At 42.2% G+C, this 20,841-nt stretch overlaps 1 protein-coding gene across 1 annotated transcript in view; it reads left to right on the forward strand.

Annotated features, from left to right (window-relative positions):
- The window catches only part of CPNE4 (copine 4), a 277,997-nt gene that overhangs the window by 100,004 nt on the left and 157,152 nt on the right, over positions 1 to 20,841 (forward strand). The gene's annotated exons all lie outside the window — the stretch shown is intronic.

A 20,841-nucleotide genomic window follows, 5' to 3' on the forward strand; every position in this document is an offset into this window, starting at 1 on the left:
AGTACATGTCTTCTTTGGGACCTCTTGTGCTAATCTCATGTGACTTGCATAAATTTTCTTCGAGCAGAAAAATTGCTGTTTTATCTATTACATTGTCTCCCCCACACTTTGACCCGTGGCTGTTCACATTAGCTGCATCTGGGAATCATCTAGAGAGCTTCTCAACAATACTCATAACTGATTCTTTTCCCTAACAGATTCAGCTCTTAGTGGCTAGCATCCAGACATAATCAAGCGGCCTATAACACTCCCCAGGTGAATCTAATTGGCTGCACTGCTTAGAAATGAAGAAGTTCTGCAAGCTCGGAGGGCCTGACGGCATGTTAACTGATGGAGAGTTGAGGGATGACAAGTGGCAATTTTGTAAAGTTTGGTTTTGGTATTTGTAGAGAAGTCCCAACTTTGTAGTCACAGCTCCTAGCATCTCATTGCCCTGTTTGCCATTAACATTGTGTTACTGTGCTCTTTAGGATGCTGTAACTGTGGGAGGGGTTTGACAGTAGTTATTTGCGAATGTTCACTGATGTGATGACATTTGGAGGAGAAAAATGTCTGAAACCCTCTTTAGAAAACTCTGAGCGTACTCTGTTATTACCCAAGATTTATTCCATGCCAAATGTAAAAGGGTCCCCATGGATAACAAGCAAAGGAAGGCAGGTGTCTCCTTCTATATTTTCTGCAAATGTCAAACACTGCCCTTGTGTGAATAGACGCAGCTCTCTTAGCAGAGGCTCTATGTGCATAACCGGTGCTTTTGTGTCCTCTGCTCTTTACCGAGGGCAGCGTGCTTTCGAGCTGTCGTCCATTAGTCTGTCAGAGAGGAAAATAGTGCAGGAGGGGAGGCACAGTTAACTCCATTTTCATGAATGGATCACGTGATGGGGGTTGAATGTGAGAAGAGTTTGAAACTGGAGTGGAAATAATGCTTTTTACATTATCTATGTGATACAAGTTACTCTTGTAGTTTCCATTCCTCATGTGGCTCATGAACAAGTCATGGCCAGATCTTTAATTCTCTTGGCTTTAAGAATTTGAGACAAATTTACAGATATCATTGTATGAATCCAGTCATAAGGATGGCCAGTAGATATTTTCAAATTAATAAAAATCCCTGAAGAAATGTGAAAAGCTGTTCTGAAAAGTTGAGTTGTCAAGAAGAGGCTGATTTGCATAATTTGAAGAACTTATTCCTTTCGCAACACCTGTGTGGTAATATTTATGTGAGTTACATCTGGTGTGGGTTTTTTTTCTGTTTAATTTTTAAACCACCTAACACCTGCTGGAAATTGCTGTGTCGTTAGGAGGAGGGAGGATTGTATTGGCTTTCTCAGTTAACAACTACAGCATAGTTTAGGAATATGAGTGACTCAGTAACAGAGGACCTGGAAGAGCAAAGACATCAAAGGCCATCACAAGGCCCTTCCTCAGATGAACGCCCCCTCCTGGACCCAAGTAGCATGTACCCTATGCGACTGAAGAGGATTGTATTTGGGGACTTAGTATGTCTAGACATCCGGACCTTGGTTGTAAAATGGATATAATAAGTAAGGCTCACAGAAAATGAGAAATGTCCCCAGGGGAAGTTTTCTAGTTCCTAACCCATTGCTCTTTCACCGCCTACTGTTCGGTCAGACAATTCCTAACCCTAGGGCTCCAGTGACTTGTTTTGGGAAATGGGATTGCATTTCCTGTCCAACAATGAACAGTTAAACTGCTGTCATAGGGCCCCCGATCTTCACTTGACTTGATTAACATTGTAGGATTACTCATATGATTTTCAGGGTGGAGAAAGCAACCTGAAAGTTTGGTAGGTACGCATTCGATGTAAATGATGCTCATTTAAATATGACGATTTAAATGGGAATTTAAATCATTCAGAATTTAAATTCTCAGATGATGTGGAGTGATATTCAAACACAACAATCTCTTTCAGTTTTCTAGGATGTAAGAAAGAAAAGTAGGGGAAGGGACCATGGGGAAAAGGAGAGATGGAGACAAGCAGGTAGACTGGAGAAAGGAAATGAAGGAAGTAAGGAGAGAATAAAGCATACACAGACACATGGCATCTACTGAGTGATGTTCGATGCGTTTCTTATCGTGGCTGACAATCCACCACACTGCTTCTCTCACTGGACAGTGTCAGCTGTGTGTGCTGACTCAGTAAGGAGTAAACATGAATGCCACACTGCATCCTGCTGCCACATGTGAAGTGGCATGCAGTAGTAGCAATGCAAATTGCTAATATTGCCAAGCAGGCACTGACTGTCATACCAGGCAAGATGTGCCTGTACTCAGGGACAAAGATTCACTGAAAATAGGTCCTAAAGGACGCTTTCTCTTGAGTAGAATGCAGACTTTTTTTTTTTTTGCATCAAATGAAGCTCTGAATTTTCAAAATGTAACATACCAAGGCTTTTCCACGTCACATACAAAGCAGGAACGTTTACCTTCAGTAATTATAAAACAGAAAAGAAAATTAAAATAGACATTTTTAACAAGAAAGGCATTAACGTAAAATGAGTGGCCGAAAGTATAAATCATCCAGAATTCAACTTGATTGCTCCCTCAGTAATCCTCAGTTGGAAACAGGAAAGGATTATCTACCCACAGTAAATACAGTAGTGACACTGTCCACATCATTCAGTGTGGAAAAAGGGGAACCATGACAACCAAGAACACACACACATACACGGAACAAAGGTGCAATCCGCCTTTGTGAGCATCAAGAGTACCAACCTCAAAATACGTCCTTATCAGTAGTAGCATTTCCTCTATTGCCATGGGTAGAAAACTGTAATGAAAGCAGTTATTATTAGTTGCACACGAATAATTAGGTGCATAACCTAAAAATTTGAAATGTTGACTGTGTCTCTAAAAAGATAGGATTTGTTATTGCAAATTTCCATTTACCGAAGATGTCTTCTTTGTTTTTGCACAGTGACACTGAAAAATGATATCAAATGAGAAATCTTTTTCTCTACTGTAAGCCTAAGTACCCCATAATGTACTTTAGCAATATAATTTTTTCAACTTAGACTTCAGCAGATAATTATAAGCATACAAATCCTACTGCTTTTCACTAGATTTTTCCAAAATATAGAAACTGCTGACGCCCCATGCTGTGTTCAAATCATGCCTCAGCCTCTCATAACTGGTGCTGTTATTTTCTGAAGACTGTTCAAGAAATGAAAAGCTGGACTGTATTATGTGCACAAGCCAGTTCAATTCAAACCAGATTTATTTCTGTTGTTTCAAGTGTCAGTAGTAATCCATTGTTTGGATAATCTAAAGTATATTTATTTATTCTCACTATGAACACTGGTGCTGTTATCAGCTTTCAGCTATTATGAATAATGTAGCTAAGAAAATTCCTGGGAAAGATTTTGAGTGAATAGATGTTTTTCTCTCAAATACATAGAAATTAAATAGCTGCATAGGTAGTAAAAGAATATTTGTGAGACATTCCAAGCATCGCCCTTAAGTGACTGTCCGATTTCACACAACTGGCGAGAATGAGAGTTCTGGTTGCTCTGCTTAAATATCAACATTTGGTATTATCAGTTGTTTTATTTTACTACATTAGTGGATGTGAAATGTTAATACTGTTACTGTAGCTGAAATGGTACAAGGAAAGGCCAGGCAGGTTAATCTCCTGCAGAGTTGGCATCCTATATAGGTGCCAGTTCTAGTCCTGGCTGCTCCATTCCAGTTGAGTTCCCTGTTTATGGCCTGGGAAGGCAGCAGAATCCCAAGGCTTTGTGCCCCTGCACCCACATTGGAGACCCAGAACAAACTCCTGGCTCCTGGCTTCTAACCAGCCCAGCTGTGGCTATTGAGAGCTTTTAGGGGAGAACCAACAGGTGGACAATCTCTCTGTGTCTCTCCTCTCTCTGTAACTCTGCCTTTCAAGTAAAATAAATAAGACAAGAGGACTGCAAAAGGTTTGTGGAACATGTTTATTATGGGAAATCTATACTTAGATTTCAATCATTTCTTGTGCTGACATAAATTTGTACTAATTCGATTCAACATGTCTAAATGTGATATGGTTAGAGGTGCCAAGAAGGATAAAATATCCATTTGGAAAGAGCTCCTCTCATAACAACATGAGTTCTGCCAAAGTTAAAGCAAGAACAAGCATCAAATTGATGGTGAAACTTAGGTGGAAGAATTTTGAAGTTGATGGAGATAATTCTTCCTGAAGAAATTTACCAATGAAGTTTACCAATGAATAACTCACGCTAAGAAAGGGCCAGGCATTAATAAAGATATAACCCACAAGAGCATGTATTTGTAAGGAAAAAGTTGATCTCATTAGTGCCCTAATCAAAGAAAATGAATGATGAGCAGCAGAAATAATGGCCAGCACCATGGACAGCTCAATTAGTCCATCTTTCACACTTCTTATTCATTTATTTACGTAAAACGAACTAATTTCAAACTTGAGAGCATCTTCTTACCACTCTACTCTCCCTCCTGTCTGAATTCTCCAAACTTTTGAGTGTATAAAATGAGCTAGGGATTAGCTATTGTGAAAATATGAAGAGATGTTGAGTTGTTTTGCTGTAATTTGTTAAAAATGTTAAACGTCTATGTGCATGGAATCGTTTCAATATTTTGTTTTAACATGTTTGTATAGGTTCATTCTAGGGTTCCTTGTGACAAGTTTTATACGCAGTAGAACATGGCCTCTGTACTCACATTGAATGGCAGGATCACATCATCCAATGAAGACCGAGGTGCACCTAGCTGCTGGTGCCCAAGTTTATATTCATTTGGAGCAGATAACTGCAGCAGCTCTGTGCAACAGGAGCGGACTGGATGCAACTCAGGGGTCCGTGGTTGGTTGAGAGCCAGACAGTGTGGGCAGGGCATACCTGCTTTCTGTTTGGTTGGGGAACCTACTCATCCTCCGGATGGGGTCCAAGGACTCACCTTGCTCTGTCCAACATGCGGTTGCATTGGAAATCCCAGGGATCAGGGAGAATCACTTCAGGCCTCTTGCAGACTGCCATTAGAGCAGGTGTTCTCCCTCCTGCTTCACTGGACAGTCATGGAAAGTGACATCTAGATGCTAAGTCAAGCTGTGGAGGAATACATTCTGTACTTACAGTGGAAGGAAATTCAGCCATCATTTAGCAGAGACATGGATTCAGGGAGGGTGACAGACCTGATCAGCGGTGTCATCTGCAGCTACATTCGCAATCCCAATTTCTAAAGGATGCATTGCTCTGCAGAAAGCAGCTGGGCAGCTAAAACCCAGAAGACAAAACATGGACATGGGTGGTATCCATCTCTCCTCTCCTCAACCTTCCCTCCCCTCCCCTCCCCTCCCCTCCCCTCCCCTCCCCTCCCCTCTCCTCCCCTCTCCTCCCCTCTCCTCTCCTCCCCTCTCCTCTCCTCCCCTCTCCTTCCCTCTCCTTCCCTCTCCTATTCTATTCTATCTCTCCCTCTCTCTTTCCTTCTATTTCGTTTTTAATTACTATTGTCCTTCTGCTAGTGAGGATGTGATGGAAATTGCCTTAATCCTTCTACCATATTCCCCCTCTCTGGACATGTGCAGGGAAGCATAATTTAAAATGAGCAGCCTGCATGTAGATTTTTCAGAACACCTGCATCTTATTTTAGAAGCAATTGATGCTCTTGGCTTGGCTTGTGCTTGGGCAATTGTGAGTGATTAAAGAATTGTGCGTTTCGCAAGTGCTTCTTATGATCTGATGAGGCAAACAGAAGCTGGGCACACATCCTTAGGATTTTTTATGGGACGGGGGTAGGCGGAGATGCACTTTTAATTACTAATCACCTAAGAAGATGGCCAGGAGTTGGAGTTCCCTGTGTCCTAGTTTGAATTCAAACAGACGAATTTAGCAGTATCCCTGGCAAACTGTAACTCCTTGGCATGCTGTTTCCCCCCCACCCCTTTTGCTTTCTTATGTTTAACAAGTGATCCTCACTTCATTTTTGCTCCTATGGTGTAGGCTTGAGGGAAATAAGTTTGAATTGATGCTCTGGAGACTGATGAGATGGGTAGAAGGGTGGTGAGTGAAAGAGAGGTGAGACAGCCAAGGTGATATTTGCATAAGGAGGGTGTTTGGGAATACGTTCATTTGTTTTCCTCTTTTTCATTGGCTTGTGACCTCCACATGTAACCAGAGGAAACCTTTGCCTCAAGAAAGGTTGGGATTATGAAACTCATAAACAAGAGGAGAGGGTAATGGGTAAATTTGATTGCCGTAAAGATTAAAAGGATTTCCTAAATTGCAGAAGCTTCACTTACATGTGACAGGTTTTCCAGCAGTTCATGGGAAACATTTATTATGAAAGAACTACGCATGGATAAAATTAAAAAATGTTTTGCAACTGGCCACAGGTGGGGAGGTATCAATGCAGAACAAATGCCCCTGGGATCCTGGACTTTATACTAGATGTTCTTGAAGAATATATACTGAGTGTGGAGAATTTCTAAGTGATGTACTTGGGTTAACTCATTAAAAAAAAACTCTATGAGCTGAATACCTTATTTACCCCATTTTACATGTAAAAAACAAGCACAGAAATGTGGAGTTCCTTGCTCAAATTGCACAGCTTAAAAAAAAACAGCAAACCCTAATTGAGCCAGCCTGGCTCCAGTCCCTATGCTCTTTTTTTTTTTTTTTTTAAAGATTTATTCATTTTATTACAGCCAGATATACACAGAGGAGGAGAGACAGAGAGGAAGATCCTCCATCCGATGATTCACTCCCCAAGTGAGCTGCAACGGGCCGATGCGCGCCGATCCGAAGCTGGGAACCTGGAACCTCTTCTGGGTCTCCCACGCGGATGCAGTGTCCCATTGGGCCGTCCTCAACTGCTTGCCCAGGCCACAAGCAGGGAGCTGGATGGGAAGTGGAGCTGCCGGGATTAGAACCGGCGTCCATATGGGATCCCGGGGCTTTCAAGGCGAGGACTTTAGCTGCTAAGCCACGCCGCTGGGCCCGAGTCCCTATGCTCTTGACCTCCTGACTATTTGGCTTCAACCGCTTAACTTAATTCCATTCAACGTGGCAGACTGATAATAGAATTGAGGATGCAAAATGAAAACGTTGATCTCATTTTGGTAAAATAAACAATAAGATAAAGACCTATTCCTTTACTCATTTTGATAACATTTTTGTCATGGTATAAATCCTGTAAGTGTTCATGAATTTTTAAAATACCCTGGTAGGAACCAAGATAAAGCTAATGTCCAATTTCTGCCGTACTAAGTGCCAGAGGATAACTGAACAGCATCTATATAGATTATGGACCAGAAAGATTATAGGACAACAGTTTTATGCCTGACAAAATGGCTTTCATTGATTAGTCATTCCTTCATTCACTCAGTGGAGAAGTTAGTGCCTGTTATGCGAGTACTAGAGAAGTATCTTTAGACAGGTTTTAACTGCTTTGAACCACATTCAGCCCAGGTGCCTCTTGACTACCGTGGGTCTCAAATGTCTGGTGTATTTCTCACAATTAAGTAGATTAATGAAATTTTGTTATGATGAACTTTAGTTTTCAAGTGGTTTGGCTATGGTTAAAGAGGCAAGCACTGTTGTTTGGAAGACAGGGTTGCACAGTGGAGAACAAGAACTCCAGCGTCAGAGTTGCAGCTTGAGCTTGGGTCTGCTGGTGCATTGCTTTGAAGCCTCAGTCTCCTTGGTGTGGAATTAATGTGAGGATTCAACGGGGTGGTTCAGTTTTGTGATTGAGCATGACACTTGGACCAGTGGGTGTTTAACTCGAAAACGGTAGTGATGAGGATTCACTATTAGAAACCAATTTTCTAAGACTTTGCAGCAAGGCTCAAACCCAGTGAATATACATACAGGTAATCAAAACATTGAAAGAGCCTGTTTCTCTCATTTGATTGCACATTTCTTAAGTCATCTGCATGTCTCCCTCTGATTCTAGAAGTGTGGTATGAAAGAACTAGCAAGGAAAACAATTATTATTAAATGCTGAAGGTATAAACTGAAAATAGCAGATGAGGCGAAACTCATAGCTCACAGCAATTGAACTGTTTCAAGAATATTGGGTCATGTGGTGCACGGATTAATCTCCAGTGCCATTTCTGAAGAACTTTTAGAGAGAAAAAAGATTACATCTGGCAAAGATGCTGTATTCCTATGTGTCTGAAATTTGAAATCAGTTAACCAGCATGGATTTATTATCTGCTTGATGCATAGGGTCATGAGGGATGGCATTCACCATCCTTAGCTTGGAATGCGCTGATGGCCCTTTCCAAAGACTCATTCTCTTCCTGTATTTGCTCCATATGCCCTTCAATTCATTTACCCTCCCTGTGTCTGTATTAGCTTATCTGTAAGAAAGAGATGCGAATCAGTAGCACCTAATAAGCCGAAGGCTGTTGAGACTGTGTTAGGAGATGGTATCTGTTGAAATTCTTGTACAGAAGAAATAGTGACGATGTGTAAACACTTCTTAATGTATTGTCTACCTAACTTCAGGGATTTAAAGTCTGCTGGACACAATGGACTTAGGATAAGCCATGAGAAAGGCATGTAAGAGACCTGCAGAGATTCTTGGGCTCATTCCTGAATGGACGCGTTGCTTTTATCTGCCAAAGGAACTCACATAAAATGTCACATATCCTGGAGAGTTAGCAGGCATTTGTAGACAATGCAGATGGAACGGACTCTGAGGCCAAGGGTCTACAGTTAGGAGTATGTACAGAGGGGACATCCAAAGATAGTGGCATGGAAGGAAGAAGATTCTTTTAATCTCATTTTTACTCCCTGGGTTTGTTTCTTTGCTGCTCACTTCCCCTTGCTTTGTCTGCCTTGAACATCTCTGTGTCCAAGCTGCTTGTGTGAGGCCATGATCAGGCCAGCTCAGGAAAAGGCATCCACGCTGCTTGTAAAGGCTTCACGCCAGAGTCCCCTCGGTCCACTCTAACAGGAAGACCTATGGCCAGCAGGGCAGAGGGTGAACCTTCGATCCAGCGGTGGAGGAGCAAAGGTCCTCAAAGGGCACAGGGCTCATGCTTTAGGCCCTTTGCTGATGGTGTAGCAGATGCAGCTCTCATTATCCTCATTTTTAATACAAGAGAGTGGAGGCTTGGAGAGATCACACAGCTGGAACTAGTACAGAACTTCAAAGGCCAATTAGAACTGATGCGCCACCTGTTCCGAGAGCCTGCTGGCTAGCAGGGGAGAGATCCTTTTTCAGCATGGCCAGTGTCAGCACACATGACTGCATTTTAGCATTGTATCTGAAATGTGTTGAATTGGTCATACGTTCCATGTAAACATTCTCTTAGGTATAGATACTGGCAGGGAGTCCAGCATCCTATTATCAAAATCTATTGAACAGTTTCATTGGAAGTCCATCTTTGATTTGGAAGTGGAGATACAGGCTGCATTGTGTCTTCACATCTGGATATGATAGTCTCTATTACGCAGTTGCCATACATCCCCTTATAAAAAGCCATAAAACAAAATCATTAACAGGAAGAAAAATACAAAATGTATAACAATATGAGGTTAATTAGCATGCTACTGTATGATCAATGTGTCGCTGAAAGAATAAAAAAGAAAATTAAAAACCTTCTTGAAGAAAACAATGCTATTATATGACCTATGAGTCAGTGAAGAAATTAAACTATTTTGAAGAAACGAAAACAAAAACAAAAAAATCAAAACACATGAGATGTAGCAAAAACAGTATTAAAAGGGCTATTGATCTTGTGTTTTGCAAGGAGATTGCCTTATATCAGAGAGAACATGTAGTATTTGTCCTTTGAGGATTGACTTATTCCACTGAGTATAATGGTTACTAGTTGGCACCACTTGGCTTTCTTTTTGAATATCTCCTGTTCACATCTAAGTCACCTCCTTCTCTGCCTGTTTAGGAATTTCTTTATCTCGGAGAGAACAGTGTCTTCCTTTGGGGGATCTGTACCAACAATGGATTCCTTGCATTCTGTTCTGCTCAGCTGGGGGTAGAGACAGCAAAACCTGCCTCACTTGCCCTGTAATTCCCTTCTTGGGACAAAGTGCCCTGCAGGTGTTTCAGGGACCAAAAGGATAACATTGCTGCTCCATAGGAAGAGGTTAGGGTTGGGGAAAACTCTGTTCAGAAGAAATGTAAGGATGCAGGTGGTGAGGTGTTGCAGAGATAAATGAAGGTTAGAAGGAAGCTACCTTGGTCTTAGATTACATAGAAGCAAATGGAGTAATTGTCGCAAGGGAACAACCAAGCAGGCTCCCTAGTCCAGAGAAATGGGCACACCTAAGGCCTCTTGAGATGATGCAAATGCCTGGTTGTACCATGCCTAATGGAAAGAAATTCCAAGTGTACTTCCTCCCAGGATGTGATCATGGACAGTCCACGAATGTGTGTCCTGAAAGCCCAGCTGTGGTGCAGGGACATTCAGCAGCATGTTGTATAAGGTTAGTTCATCAGCACTGCAGGACTTAGAGAGTCTGACTGGTCAAGGGCCATGCTCTCAGAAGCTAGCAAGTGCGACACGGCCACAAATATTTGCACTGCTGCTTTGACGGTCACTGACTGGCATTCTAGACTGAGCCAGCTAGATATACTGCACATTCAGCAGAGCAGAAATGTAAATCCAACTGTAAAATTAAAATCCTGTTGATAAATATTTTGGCTGACTGTTTCCTACTTGAGGTCGGCACGTGGCCAACGTTTTTGTTAACTAGTTGTGATTTGCTCTTTTGGATTCCAACTCACTAGTTTTATGTCACTTGTTGGCTGCTGACAAGGCTCACTGTGGAGGAAATGGAAATAAAAACTAATAATGATCCAGCGACTAATGGAATAAAATTGAAAACCAATTGAGAAAATTATAGAGGAGAAAATCAGTTGAACTGGGAGTGGAAAAGACCAGGCTGATTATGCTAAACTCCTATAGGAAAATACTTCTTTTCATCCTGCCAGATGTGGCTGTTCTCTCCCTGGCCCTACCTTTTCAGCTTTCACCAAATTCTCTCTCATGCTGTATGGATTTATGTAAGTACATGCTTGTTTTCTCCTGACCAGTCGGGTCTTTGAGGTTAAGTCTGTGCTATCCGGACCATATTGCCTGGTATAGTACAATTGAATTTTGGAATAATAGAGCTGCAAGTGAATTTTGAAATAGCGTAATCTCACTCCTCCTTTAGCAGTGACAGTTGAAAACCAGAGGACTGTAACAGTTGTCCTGGAATTACATGGACGCAGCCACAGACAAAGGATCTCCTCACTTTCCAACCAGTAGTTGCTTTTCTAACCATGCTATTAGTAGCTGTTCGCACAAGTTACACATAAACATGCTTCTATCTGGGACAGAAATAAAAGCACAGCATGAAAAATCTCTTAATCTGTCCACTTCACCCAGAATAATTGATCACTTTCAACATTCTATAAAATATCTCCATCTATGAATAAGGAAACATGTAAATGTATAAAATAATCAAGCCTAATAAAAGTGAAATAAGTGTAAAGATATAGCCTAAGCACAAATAAATATGTGTATCAACATTTTATCAAGTATTAATATAAATTAAGCACAATCTGAGTGTATTTGTACGAAGTCCATTAAAAATCAGCTACATATAATGGTGCAAAAATATTTTCACCTGATACACAGAAGATACATATTCTGCTTAAGTTTCAAAAGTTTCTGCATATATCTTTTCATGTGCTGATTTGTCATGTGTCAATCTTTCGTGTTTATTCAATTATCTAACCCATGTTTAAATTGGATTGGTTGATTTTTTTATTGTTGAGTTTTGAGAGCTCTTTATAAGTTCTTTATTGGATATGTGATTTAAGAATACCTTCCCTTGGTCTATAGCGTGTTTTTCCTTCCTCTTAACAGTTCCTTATTTGCTATGGTCTGACTTAACTCTATTGTGGATCGTGCCTTTGATTTCATATGGAAGAACTCTTTACATAACTTCCGATTATGAAAGGGACGTTTTTATTATATTTCCTGCTTTCCAAACTATATTTCTTTTGTGTGTGCTGTTGTGCCAGTCAGGGAAATGGGGAGAATGGCCTTGCTGGCCTGAGGCCTGATTTCACAGCTAAAGCGTCAGTTTGTCTGGTTAAACATCTTAGCTGAATGATGTTCTAGATGCTTTTTGTCACATTGAGCCATTCGCTTCACTTTCTGCTTGGCTGAAAGTTTTTAGCATAATAAATTGCTAAATTTGATCAAAGGCTTTTGTGCCTTAATTAATATGACCATGTTGATTTTTTTCCCTTTAAATAGTGAATACGTTAATTAATTTTGAGCACCGAATCAACTTTACATATCAAAATAAACCTCACTCGGATGTGGAACATTATCCTTTTTTATGCATTTACTATTTTGTGGAGAAACTTTGTTCATGTGATCACAAGAGCTGTGGTTCAAATGTCAGTTTCATTTCCAAAGCCTTTAAAGCGCTATTCTGGTCTGCCCCACTGGTTCACTACCCAGAGGCCAACTTGAAACTTGGGATGGAAGCTCTTGCTGTGTTGCATGTGGTCACTGCCGGCCATAGGTCACTGCCGATTGAGCCTTGGACTCCATCCACAGATGGGAAAGGTCCCTTTCTCCACCCTCTCTTCCCAGTGCTGCTCTCCCTGTAGGGCAGGAGAGGTAAAGAGGCCACCTCTGTGCGTATTTGTGTGGTGCAATGCACACAAGGTCCCATGGAGCTTCGCTGCTCCATGTCAGCAGAGCAGGCTCACCATCTCCTTAGTGGCATTGCGCTGGTGTGTAAAGGGGTGAAATGTTCGAGCAGCAGTACACAAGCCTTTTGGAGAGCACTTGCAGGAGAGAGACACTGTACGGGGCACCACTGGGGTGCCACAGCTATGCTGCTGAGTGCCTTTGTGGCCTTAGTAAGGTAGGTAGAGTGAAAGGATACATGCCCCAGAACTTTCTCTGTCCTCTGGATGACAAGGAGCTTTTTCTGAGACTCCTTGTTCTGCTGTTTCTGCTTTGATCCTTTGGTGGTTCTGAGTGGCAGGCTGCTGTAACATCAAAACCAAGATTAACACGAGACAAAACCATACAGAGAACTCAACAGTCGAATCTTTCGTCATTCTCCCAACCGTTTTTGGTTCAGTTAGAACCTTCTGAAGGGAAAAGTTCAAGGAAAATATGTGTTTCTTTTTCATAACACATGGAAGATAAATTCTGTGTATTACATTTTCCATGAGCTTTTCGAAGCACCCTGGTATGTAGATCCAGTTTTTTTTAGCTGAATTTAACAAAAATTAGTTAGAAAGTGCTTATTCCATCTTGTTCAGGGCCAAAAGCTGTTATTGTAGTTTTATTACTAGTCAGGCAGAATTTCTGTCCTGTGTCTGTTGGTTTTTTATTTCTGTTTTTCATTACTTCTTCATATCCTTTGATCAATTTTAGTGAGATCTGAATGTTGTTCTTATCATTTAATATGAAAAATTTATATATATATCCACATTTATATATAGCATTTGCTTGTAGTAGCTTTTTTAAGCTTCCTGTGTCTTTACTAGGAAGCTCAAGTGACAGATACACACACACACACACACACACACACACACACACACACACTGAGATTTTTCTGTCATCGGGGTCACTCCCTAAGTAATCAGATGCTTATAAAATCCAGGCTGGAACTTCGCCTATTCCCACGTCTCCTACATGGACAGTAGGGATCCGCGCCCTGGGAACATGGTCTACTGAAGATGGATCAGAAGGGGAGGTGAGACTCAATGCCAGGCACTTGGGTAGGGAATACTGGCATCCTACACCGTGGCTTATACCTTAGTCCACAACACCCAGCCCAATAACTTTGTTGCTAAATAATTTTGCCAGCATTTTTATCTTCTTACATTTACTAGTTCTTAAAAATCTGCTGTTGTTTTTCTAATGTTATCTCCATTTTTCACATCCTAACATCAGACAAACAGTCACTTACTTCTTTGGATATGTTCATTTTGCTCTTCAATTGTATTCCAACTTTACCTTAAATCTATAGTGAGAGATGTTATGTTCCCCTACCTGGTTGATCCTGCCAGCCCCTTGTTTAGTGATCCTTTTCTCTACTCACAGGTGTTATTGAATGAATAAGCCCCCTTTTCTTTAGAGATCTCCTTTGTCACCCACACCTTCAAGTCCAACCAACCCTCTCTTAGAATACAAATAAGAAATTAAAATCTAACTTCTCTAACAAGAGGCAACTTGAATAGAATCTCCTTGTCCTCGCTCTTTACCCTTCTCTCAACGATTCATATTTAAAGGAATAAATAAGTAAATGAGTCAAACAAAGGAAATAAGAAACATAATTTGAAGGGAGATAATTATGTCTGGCTTTCCCGTGATACTAATAAGAAGAGAAAATGCAGGAAGATAAAGGTTATTATAAAATCTAAAAAGGGAATTTAAACCACAAGGCTTTCACAGTAGTGTGCATGTTTCTCCTGAGCTTTTGTCTTTGAAAATGCAAGATATATGAATATGTATTGTCATCTTATCTTTTCAAAAAGTAGCATTATAATTGGTGTTTCATGAAGAAGTCATTTTTATCTTCCTCAGTTTGTACATATTTCTTGTCTCCTTGCATAATTCCTTGAATTATTCAAATAACTTTAGTTGGCCACCTTCAGAGCTGCACAAACAAGTACAAATGAAGGAAATAATAGTGTGTATGCCAGTCTCCTTTAAGTGGGCTGAGGGTGTGTGGGCCATCCTCTGCCACTTTCCCGAGCTGTCTGCAGAAGCTGGATTGGAAATGGGACAGACAGGACTCACAGCAATACCCAGCAGAGGTTTAACTTGCTGTAACAAGGCACTAGTCCAACTGTTGTCATTTCTGTTGTTGTTGAATAAACAAGACAAAATGAAGCAAAACGAAAAGAACCTGGTCTGTGATACTTTGTTATGTCAGCCCCAAGAAACTGACCCAAGAGAAAAACAGCTTTCTACCTAGATGCAGTCAAAGCCAGTCATGCTTCAATAGGCAGGTGCTTTGAATAGGCAAACAGCTCGTGCCTTTTGGCATGCTATTGGAATCTCACTGGGACTGAGAAGAATAAATGGTCACTGTGTTCCCCAGCCTTGAGGAAGCCAGGATCTGTGGTTGGGACTTTATCTGTGATCTGAACTCACACTGAGCAGCCTGGGGAAGGATTTTATAGCCCCTGATAGCCTGAACCTCCATAGGATGGCTGTATTCTAGCACATGAATACTTAACACTTTGTGCTAAAACTCAGAGTAGAGTTCTTAAGGCACATTAGGTTGGAACCTAGAAACAGCTGACCCTGGTGGGGAGAACAAAATTGCTCTGCTTAGGCTTTTTCTGGAGCAAAACTCTGCTTCAGAAATGGCTACTCATGAAAGTTGCCAGTCTTTCATCTGTCAGGTTCTCAGCATAGTAACCATGGTATAGTTAACTTTTTAGTGATATTTCTGAGTGTCACTTCAGGAATCTGCTGCAAACACTGTTCCTATGGCTTCGTTTCTCACCCCTAATTACATTTGGAAAACTCAGCCCTGTGGCACCAGAGGTTGCAAAGTAATCTTATGGCAAACCTCTGGTGGGTTCCTGAAACTTGTGGGTTTCTCACAGGTCTTCCTATAACAAAGTCAAGTCACTTCACTTATAGTTCCATCCACAGTGGAAGTTTAAGTTCACAGCTTTTGAGAATAGGGTCAGAGTTCCCACTTGAGTGATTCCTCTAAGAAATCAAGGTTTTGCACTACTTGAAAGAACTTTCTAAAAAATAACATTTATTCATTTTTATTAGAAAGGCAAATCTGCAGAGAGAAGAAGAGACAAAGAGAAGCATCTTTCACCTGCTGGTTCACTCCCCAAATGGCTGTACTAGCTGGAATCCTGGAGCTAGGAGCCAGCAGCCAGGAGCCAGGAACCTCTTCCAGGTCTCCCACGTGAGTACAGAGTCCCAAGGCATTGGGCCATCCCCAGCTGCCTTCCCAGGCCATAACCAGGGAGCTGGATGTGAAGTGGAACAGCCAGGAAACAAACTGGTGCCCATATGGGATCACAGTGTCTGCAAGGTAGAGGATTAGCCAATTGAACCATAGTGCCAGGCCCTGTTTCGAATAACTTTTAGGATATCTGGCCAGTCTGACTTCCTGAGCCCCCTTATGTTGTAGGCTTCTAGTCTACAGGCAGAGGTACTACCCAGTTCCAAGGTGCTACGGCTAGGAGCAGAGGGACATTTTTGCCCTCGCAAGTCTGTCTCCCTTGCTTGGATCAGGTGTCTAGAAGGAAGCCAATACCTGCTAGGCTTAATCTGCTTGATCTTGTATGACTTGCCCATTTGCCCTGAGAGTACTTTATATAGGCTTCTTTAAATACAGCTATCATTGAGGCCGAGAAGCACTGTGGCCCACAGATCCCTGGCTGGAATTAACCTCAGAAGTTCCACCTTCTTTTCCTTTATATCTGGCAAAAGGGTAAATTCAGCTATCAGATCATGTTACATTTGCAAAAGTTGTTGGCATCCAATGAAGACGAATACCAATGTTTTATGGTACATCCAGACCTTTATTCTAAGCTTGTCTCTCAGTATCCCTCTCTGCGTCCACTAGCATGTTGGGTTATCACTGGAGAGTTCTCGAGATGCCAAAGGCTCTGAAGGTCCTGTGATCCCGCCGCCTCTTTATTCTGCAGTTCTCTGGGGAGAGGGCTGAGATAGGAGTTGATTGTACTTTAAAATGTGGAAACTTTGAGGCCAAGGGTAAACTGAGTTGGTGAAATGTGTGAGACACAGTTCCTAACAAATGGGAAGAAAATACAGTTCCTTTGAGCTCTTGGTTGTAATGAATTAAGTTCCTGTTGGACAGGTGTCAGGATGGTGTGGCAAGTTGTACCATGAAAAATCTGCCCAGTGTAGTAATAGCCTTTTATCTTCAACTGCTCACCAGGACTGGCTCTTTCTAGTTCCTTTCTGTTGATTTCCGTAACTGTAAGAGGTGATGAACATTACCTCGTATAATTATTTGGAAGTTTAAATGAGATGAGTGTGGATTTCAGAACCCAAAATCTAAGGGATAACCGAACGCCATTTTAAGACAGGAAATGGCTGTAGTGTTTAGCCTGAGTGCTCTGTTTTGGAGGCCAGCATCCGTACCGTGAGAGGTGCTTGTGAGGGTTGCATTTGACAGACAGTGAACATCCTATGTAAAGAATGCATTGAATCTGGATCCCTCATCAAAGATTTGTTGCCCAGATGCTGAGAATACTTTTGATAGTCCCTTCAGGGGATTGCTTCAACTGCAGAGAAACTCTCCCCACCCCCGCCACGGCACCTTTTTCTGGAGGCAGCCCACCTGACCAAGTGCACACAAATGTCCTGACCATCTCGGCTGATTCTCAAACTGTGAAGTGAGGATATATTAACTCCTGGACTGCCTGAGAGGCTGCTGGTGGGTCTCCAACCCAGGACAGCCTCTTGTCTGATCAGTCCTACTTCCTTCTTGTCCGCAGGAGCTGACCAGCAAAAAACCCTGAGCCATAAACTCAGAAATCTGTCTCCAATCTACAATACCCTTTGTTTGACCTTTTAAAATTTGATCCTTTTTTTTTGGACCACTTTTTCAGTTATTTGTTTATTTTGAGAGATAGAGAGTGAGAGATCGAGTGAACACACACACAATCACAAGTTAGCTCTCACATGCTGACTCATTCTCTTACTGCCTAGGATCTGAGAACTCCATCTCGCTGTCCTCAGAGACTGCAGGATCTGCTGCCTCTGCGGGCACATTAACAGGAAGCTGCAGTCAGGAGCAGGGCCAGGACTCGAGCCTAAGCACGCCACAGTGCGACGTGGGCATGGCAAGCGGGCCCTTCGCCGCTGCAGCAGATGCCTGTCCTACTTTATGACTTCTAAGAATCTTACAAGGGAATAGTTTTTTTCCACAATGTAATAGAGGAGGGAGCTAAAACTTGGGGAGGTGAACATGTCCAAGGAAACGTGTATGGTCAAAATGGGATTCAAATCTAGTTCAGTGTATGCCAACAATTAAGTCTCTTGAAAAATTATTATGCTTCTTCTTGGCCTGAAAGAGCAGTTTTCCTCCCTAGAATGAGCAGCTGGACTCTTGCTCTGTCCAGGCTCAGAATGAAATCTGTTTAGATTTGTTGAAATGAGATTTCCTTTTCTCCTGCTTTTATTTCTTAACATCCTTCCCTAGTCCTTAAAATAACGCCTATTGTCTTAACCTAAAAATACCAAGTGTCCGCTTTTACACGTTTTCAAAATTTTCAATGTAATTATTTGAAAATAGGATCCAAAATTTTGTTTTCTCTCTCTCTTGGCAACTGCGGTTGCTATGGAGTTCAAGTAATAGATTGTGATGTTTAACACTGAATTAATTACTACCTCTCACTCTTAGGGAACATCTAATTATACACATTCATGCCTGGCAGGATTTGGTTTTAAGAAAAGTGTGCACACGCATGTGTATATGTTCATGTGTGCATGTATTTGTGTGTGCACATGTGTTTGAGTCTGGTGCCTTAGACCACCCGGCTATCCTGACACATTGTGTACATGTGTTGGAATATTTGTGTGTGCATGGTGTGTAAGGCAGTAGTCTTGTTCAGAAGCAGCCTGGGAATCAGTAGATGAGGCATGGAGCCCTGGATGCTCTCAGTTGATGTTGATCCTGCCAGTCCACTGAACACACTTTTAGTGGTCAGAACTTCCCATAATGTTGGGCACATCCATACAGTCAGGGAGTTGGGAGCCATTAGAAAGAGCCCTTACCTGGCCTTTCTTCTATACTTTTTTTGGACAGAGAGTACAAAAGTGTATACCCATTAGCCAAGCAGAGAAATTAAGGCAGCGGCAGGCAGATACCAAAATATTAATCAGATGAGCCCACTGGGTGTCTGCTGCTTCCGGCAGCCCCAGGCCAGTAAAACTTCGGCCTCTCTCATGGAGCTGTGTAGCTCCTGCTGCTGCTGCTGGGAGTTACCCAAGCATGTGGTGAGGAAAGAATATAAATCCTGCAGTGCTCTATATACCCCAGTAATAAAGCCATTTTGTGTTTTACTAAAAATCAATTTCTTGACACTGACAGGCACTGGGAAATTTATGCCTTTTGATCGACTCATCAGATAACTGTTTTCTGAAAAATTGGATTTGAACTGTTTGAAGGTGGAAGTGTGACTCAGAAGCGTGGGAGACCTAAGTAGTCGCAATTGCATGGAGCAACACAGCGCATTTTAAGAGGGGAATGTGGCCCCTTGCGGGAGCACTCCTAGAATTCTCACCCAGGAGAAGCTGGCAACTTTTCAGGTGCAGTCTGTGATGGTTCTTTTATTTTTGCTCTTTTCATTGAGGGGAGGAGGTAAGGTGCTGCTTTTTCAAGAAGGCTGGGAAAGGACTTTTCTGCCTCCCTTTTCAGTGACTCAAGCAAGTGCTTCTTTCTTGAACTTCTGCCACGCACACCAACAACACAGCGTTCTGTCTATGGGGCCTCCTGGCATTCTTTCTGGAATGATGAGCTTCTCAGCATGGGTCCCTTGCTGGTCTTTTTATTCCACTCCATCTAGTTGGATGTGGGAGCGAGACAAATAAGGACCTTCCACTTCTGCCTTGGCTGTTGTTCTTTGCTGGCACGAGGCCCTCCCTGTTGCATGGCTCCAGTGGATCTGGTAGCCTGACTAGGACTACTAAGTAGGGCAGCTTGGGTCCGTAGAGTTCGGACTCTCTCCCAGCCTCTTCTTTGCTCTCATTTGCTGCACTCCATCCACATCACGTCAGGCTCTGTGCTTTGCCTTGGCCCTTGGCCTGGATTTCTGCTTGCACCCATGGCAGCACGAGAGACTCTCCCCTGTCTTTTAAGTCATTCCTTCTCCATGAAGCCTTGTCTGGGTACTCATTTAAAATTAAATTGCAAACTGCAATGGAGTGTATGTTTGGCCTAGCAGTTAAGATGATCAAAACCACAGAATACAGAGGTTTGGCTCTCTGCTCTGTTCCCAATCCCAGCTTCCTGGTAATATGCACCCTGGGGGACAGTAGGTGTTGGCTCAAGTACTTGAGTTCTTCATGAGAACCCCTGTAGGAAACCTGGGAGGAGTTCTATGCTCCTGAGTTCACCCTGGCCTGGTCTCAGCTGCTGTGAGCATTTGGGAAGTGAACCAACAGAGGAGGGAGCTCTCTCACTCTTTCTCTACCTCTCAAAAACAAATGAAAAAATGCAATTTCAAACTGTAAATCATGGCCGCTCCCACATTCCTGGCTCTTTGGCCGTGTTTTCCTTTTCTTCCCTTGCTGGAGTTTATAACTTGACCAGAGGCAGCAAGTCCTGTGCAATTCCCATCTCGCCTTTTCATCCCTAAGCTTCCCTCCCAAGTCAAGCAAATGCAAGTCTGCAGGATAAACATGTATTTCATCCTAGAGTCATAGCTGTTTGACGTCTCAGATTTCAGGGGTGGCTCCCCAAGTGGACGCATTTGTTAAAACTCATCAGTAGAATAAAAAACTCATCAGTAGAATATTTAAATGAGTGCAGTTCTCTGTTGTAAATTAGACCTCAGTAAAGCTGATTTTGAACACAAGGCTATAACTACCAACATTGAGGTCACAGGGTGGGTGTTTGGGAGGCTGTTTTTCCCTGGGTGTAAATGAAGATCAGCACAGGTAGTTGTGATGACAGTCACTCCTGGCTTTGAGAGACTAGAGTGCAGGCCGCAGTGTCAGGCACGTTTTCCCTGTCTTTGCTGGTTCCACTCATCTGCAGAAGTCTCTTGGAACCTTATAGGTGTGAACATTAGTCCTTTGTGTCAGCACATATGCAGTTTTCATCTGAAAGAGGAAAATACCTTCCTATTTCATCTTTG

Source organism: Ochotona princeps, chromosome 30, assembly GCF_030435755.1.
Source record: "Ochotona princeps isolate mOchPri1 chromosome 30, mOchPri1.hap1, whole genome shotgun sequence".
NCBI classification, from domain to species: Eukaryota; Metazoa; Chordata; class Mammalia; order Lagomorpha; family Ochotonidae; genus Ochotona; species Ochotona princeps.